This window comes from Polypterus senegalus, chromosome 2 (assembly GCF_016835505.1).
Source record: "Polypterus senegalus isolate Bchr_013 chromosome 2, ASM1683550v1, whole genome shotgun sequence".
Classification (NCBI taxonomy): Eukaryota; Metazoa; Chordata; class Cladistia; order Polypteriformes; family Polypteridae; genus Polypterus; species Polypterus senegalus.
Genome location: NC_053155.1, coordinates 207,158,009 through 207,164,008, shown reverse-complemented (window position 1 = coordinate 207,164,008; position 6,000 = coordinate 207,158,009). Strand labels below are relative to the sequence as shown.

The 6,000-nt window shown below is 36.5% G+C and overlaps 1 protein-coding gene across 2 annotated transcripts in view; it reads left to right on the top strand.

The window, feature by feature from the left end:
• The first annotated feature begins 3,789 nt into the window (after positions 1-3,789).
• Positions 3,790-6,000, top strand: part of LOC120523685 (transmembrane protein 272-like) — a 37,973-nt gene continuing 35,762 nt past the window's right edge. For both annotated transcript variants that reach the window (XM_039745236.1, XM_039745233.1), the window contains exon 1: positions 3,790-4,217. The gene's annotated coding sequence lies outside the window, so the exon portion shown is untranslated. The remainder of the gene's footprint in view (positions 4,218-6,000) is intronic.

The following is a 6,000-nucleotide window of genomic DNA, read 5'->3' as shown; positions in this document are numbered from 1 at the left end:
GCATTGTGCACTGCTGCTGGGTAATTTCCATTGGTCCAGCTTATCCCTTAGGAATGATGGTCACTGAATTTACATAAGGGGATGACAAAGGCAATGATGTAATACGTCTATTCATCCATTATCCAACTCGCCATATCCTAACTACAGGGTCACGGGGTCTGCTGGAGCCAATCCCAGCCAACACAGGGTGCAAGGCAGGAAACAAACCCCAGGCAGGGCGCCAGTCTGATATAATACGTTTATGATCAAATGGTACAAACCTGAACAATGATGTAGTATGCGCACAATCACGTGCTTTAGGAACTCAGTTTTGTTGCATGTAACCAGTACATTTGAATTTTTATAAACGAATAGCAGCTTGGAAAAAAAAGTAAATGCAAAAGTGCCAAACTGCTGGAGATAAGCCCATTCTGTCAAATGAACTAAATTTACGAGTATATAGCATTAACTGCTTAATTTAGGAAGTTTGTACAGTTTTGTTTGAGATTATGATTACTGTTAGTATGGTAGTGTGAACATTTTACGGGCTTTGTTTCTGTCAGTAACTGTTTATTTGCATCAAAGTTCATCTGTAAATAATGGCACTCAGAGAATTTTTGTGCCAATTTTATCTCCTCTCATTTCATCATCAAGTATCACACATTACTTTGAACCCAAAGAGTCATTAGCTTGGAAAACGTTTCCTGTGCAATATGAATTTCTGCAGCTGAAAAAGACGTGGGGTGGTGTAGTAGATTGACACAAAAATCTCATTTTCAAAGTATTTATAGGTACTGTATGATAGTGCATTTTATGGCATTATGGGTGCAAAATGCTGGAGTCAATGAAAGAAACCCACAAGATCTCAGAGAGAACTCAAAAATTCCACACAGCAGCCACCTAAGCTAGATGAAAAGGGCACAGGCACTATTAGGTACAACTCTTATCTCTTTGCCAGCCATCTTCACAAGATAAATCTATATCTGTGCTCTGTGGCTTGGTTTAAATATATGACATGATAATTCCAGTCAAATTTCTAAAAAGCACCCTCCTAAAATGCATGTAATAATAATATTTGCATGTGATAAACTAAAGAATGAAAAGCCTATACGGGGCAGCGGGTAGAATAATGACACTACATACTTTGGTGAAGTTTTCATTGAGGTGTCTTCATTCCATACCTGACTGATTTCACATTGGCAACTAAATGGAATGACAGTGTTTTTGATTATTTCCATCTGAGAAAGAGTTTGTGACATCAACTCGTAGTCTGCTAACAATGTTGTCCTACAAAAAGAACAGCACAAACTCCTCAAGAATCAAGGGTTCTTGTGATCTCCATCAATGGTGTCATTTACAATGTCTACTGTAGTATGGAACCAAGAAATACCATTTTGATGCATTTGTGAACAATAAAATATACTATATAACTGAGAGATGTCTTTCATTATTATACAGTATGTTTAGCATTCTTAACTGTTAATATATGGGCTGCATGAGTGAGCAGTAGTAAATACTCTTACTTTATCTCCAGAAGATGGTTCAAATTTTGGCCACTGTATGTGTAGACTTTATATGTTTACCATCTGCCTGCATCAGCTTTCCTCTGACCACTTTGGTTTTCATTCCAGATATATACATGTCAGGTAAACTGGTGCAGTATGAGTAAGTCACTTTGTACTTACCCTCTTTGTCTACTGCCTTGTTTGTCTTTTTAATAAATATATATTTTTAAATGTAAGTTGTTTTGAATTTGAAGAGATCAGTGTTTTTCCCTCGTGTTGGGAGTTTAGTTCAATGTTGTTTTGTGCCTAAACCAATTTCTATCTTAAAAACCTGTTGGCATGTATTGTGTTCTTTATCCCGATATTTATTTTTTCAGGATGTAAATTTTATAGACTTTGTTGATTGAATCTCCCATCTCCCACTGAGTGTGAAATGGAAAAAAAAATCACTCAAAACATTCAGTAGATGGACATCAATATTTGGAAAAAAGCCACAATCATTTTGAGGTATGTACGCCAATCTGGGCGTACATTTATCAGCATTCCCCACTGAAGAACTGGATGATGATTGTAGTATTCCAATGACTTCTCTTTGGCCTGGGTATGTTTGTATAAATGATTGTTACATTTTATAGTGGGAGTGAAAGCTGCATTTTAAAGCAAGTTAAATATACTGTATATATGTTACCGTCAATGTGTGAAATTAGGCGTTGTATAGAATGCCAAAAATGGGACATCAAAGTATGATTAAAATTTCAAACATTTTGTAGGCATTCTATGCAATGCCAAAATGTAAACCGGCAAGTCATTCTGTATAATGCCTAGATACTACAGTATATACAATGCCTATGGAAAGTTTATAAGTAACAAAGATATTTCATTCTTTGCCCAAAAACATCACATTTCTATAGAAAGCCTAGGCTTTATATACAATACCTGCTTGTCACATATATACAGTATATGAGGTATATATGGTTACTGAAGGGTGTGTGTATAAAGGTTCAAGTATGTCCTGCATTCAATAAAGAATACAATCCCAGGGAGTAAGCACCCTCTGCTGGAGCCACATTCTTACTCACACCCCTGATTTCACTTACAACGGGCCAATTAAGAGTCACAAGAGAGAGGAGTGGGGATTGTCAGAGTGACTAATAGACTGTTACTGGGCATATGGAAATTTGGTGTGGCTTGTTCAGCTTCTTAGCACTGTGATCTTCCCTAGCAGAGATGAAGAGAAAATGAGAAATAATACATACATGGTAGTGATGCGGGAGGACAAACGAGCCCATTGAAAATCCAAGCACACATAGGAAAAGTGTAGACAATCCACACAAACAGTTGCTGAACCCCCGTCCTAAGAATTGTGAGGCAGCACCACTAGCCACTGAATGGCATAGCGACCTAACTGCATTAACTGTAATTTATAATTCCATGAACTGAATTAAGATGGGCAATGAGTAGCTTTTTACAAAAAAAAAAAAAAGTACCAACATTCAGATACCATGGAGACGCACTTTTATCCGTTTACAGCAAAGGCAAATCTATGCAAATATCTTCAAAACTGAAAAAAGGGTTAGTAACAAAAATAATGACAAAACGTTTCTGGCCTTGTGTTCTTGAAACTTGCAAAATGTGAAATACAGAGAATGTTATATCATTTCCAGCTTACAATAAAAAAATGACAACTTAGTGACTAGGTGATTTTTGTTGTTTCACAAGCAACTTTAAACACAAGAATCAACCTTTATTTTACATAGTGCTTCTTCTGGTGAACTCCATCTGAGAACACTATGCATTCATAGTGCAGTAAAAGAAATATTTTGTGGCTAAAATCAACTGAAATCTTAATAAAGCACACATACAAGTGAAGAGCTAAATATTACTCAAGTAGTTCATTCTTTGAACATCCTGAACTTTCATTTGTCAAAGTATATGGAAAAACAAAGAACATATTTATCTTATAATTTATATAATGTTTTGCATAGATTATCGCAGTAGTGAGCCGTCAAGGTAGTAAGGCCTTCTCTGCTGGCCTAGACACAAGTAAAAATCACTGACTTATATTTTATTATTATTTTTTAATTAATTTATTTTTCCACGAATATGTAAATAAATAATTCCCAATAATCTGTTCTCTTCATTTCATAGCATTTCTCTTGGTTGCACTTCTTCCAGAAGTGTACGTTTATGTTAGGAGTTTTTATCCAATCAGATTTCAGCCATTGTGTGTTGCCAAGGTAAAAGAAATCTGCCTTGAGCCTTCAGAATCAACAGTGTAGACACCTGTAGCTTAAAATAGATGGCAATGAGTCTGCTGCTTTAACCGATCAGATTTCAAGTTGGGGACACCGGGGCCATCTAGCATGTATACAATAACTTCGGCATTTTTACGTCCTGTGATTTGATGGACAGATCTGTAGAAACCTGCTTAAGCTAAAACATTTTTGTGTAGATTTAATAGCTGTTTTTTCAACCCACAATGGCTGACAGGGGATGTTTGGCAGTGACTATTTCCATGTCCAGTGCTTCTATTGAGTGGACATTCTCGGCCCTAAAGTGATTTAAAACTTATGACAGAAATACGACTGGACACACTCGACTTTCAGCATTACCCTCCATGGCAATCAAAAAGGACTTATTGTTGGAACTGAAACACATAGCTAACCTGTGCAACATAGTGATTGAACTGTTCTTGAGGAAAAAAAGGATGATATAAAATAATCAGTATTTCTGGTGAGTGCAATGCATTTTATATATATTTTTGTCATTTTATTAGGTTGATATTGATGCTTCTCCTCGAGATAATGTATGTGGCGCATCTGGGGCTGCAGTGAATGGAGACTTGTTAAGTTGTGTTAATTGGGATTCTTGCTCTAGTAATGGCATTCATTCTCACTACATGAGATACCTGTCTGTGTTGCAACACCCTGTTATACAGCATTTCTGTATAATATTGATAGTTTCTATAACCGTGACATCATAATGATGGTATTAAGAGGTGGATTAATTCAGGTAGGACACCACTGAAGGCCTAGGTGTGAAATGCACGGCCTGCCACTGGATTATCAGTTTAGAGCAAAATTATATAAGTATTTTTATGGTTGGAGCCCAGGCATGGATAGTAGCTCAGTAAGCATCACAAACTGAGTCAAGGTAGAGTGGACTGAACCAGCAGCCTCCTGATTAATATTTTAAGTCTTTAGACAGTAGGTTCCAGTTCCTGCATAGTTAAGAGCTAAAAAAGAAGACAAATTGTATTTATGATACACTAATGTGACCAGGGAGATTGTATAGCTAGGTCATGACCATAAAAACTGTTTTCTATATTTAGCTGAAATACTCTGTCAATATTGCTCTGTTTATTATCTTAACACACAAGTTCTAAAGATGTGTGTGCACCCAGAGAAAAAGGGAAAAATCTGCACATAGAATGAAACATAGATGTTAATAAAAGAATAAAGAAAGAGACATGCAAAACACCCAAGGAGTAAGTTATGTACACTTCTTTATCTCATTCCAACAAAAAAGCAAAGGCACTGAGCAGAAATTAATTTTAGCGGTAGAGAAGCAGAATCTGGGCAGATTCACTCTTAAGGACAATGGTTCTTGAATGGTACTTTTCTGGGTTGTGTGGCTCCTTGTAGAACCGTTCATTGATAAAGAACAATTTCATTACGGGGTGGGTACTTTGCATGTGAAACTGGTTCTCTGAAAAGGTTCCTGATATTTGGACAAAAGTGAAATCTTTAATGTATAGTAGGCCACCTAGCCAGATACTGACAGATGAAGAAAACTCAACTTAGCTTATGTTACTGTATGTGTCAGAGAATAATTAGACTTCCATTTACAGCCATCCAATATAATTTTTTAAGGTGTTAGTTTTATAAAGATTGTGAGGCTAAAAGCTGAGAGATGTTTCATTGAGTTTTCATTTTCCACGGGAGATGGTGTTATTACAGATCTGAGAGGTAGTTAATACTAACACTGCTGCCACATAAATTGAACTTTTCCTTAGGAATACAGGCATGTGCTTTTGGTCATTCTGTAATGGCCCCTATCAAGTGAAGTTTAGAATTTTGGGAAATGCCAAAGCACCCCCAGGTTACTCACAATGATTGAGGACATATACTCTACAACCTGCATTGTAATTTTACCTTTTGGCATTATCTACCCTTTGGTTTGAGTCTAACATGTTTTTTTTTCTGTAATAATATTCATCTCTTGTTATTTGGTCAGTTTTCCATTAAACATCATATGGAGATGGCTGCTATAGTGAGACTCCTATAACTGATTTTCCTAATGTATGCACATGCCTAAATTTTACGATTAAGGTTTTCAACTCTCTAGAAGAACCACCTGAACTTCTGTTACTGAGAAACAGCCCTTAATTGCTCATGATACCTAAGGAAGGAAACCCTACCAATTTAGGTTCTTTTTCTTCTCCTTCGCAGGATTGGGAACCACCAACTATAGGCCACACTCCCCTTGAATTATTCTGTGTTTGGAAAATCATGAT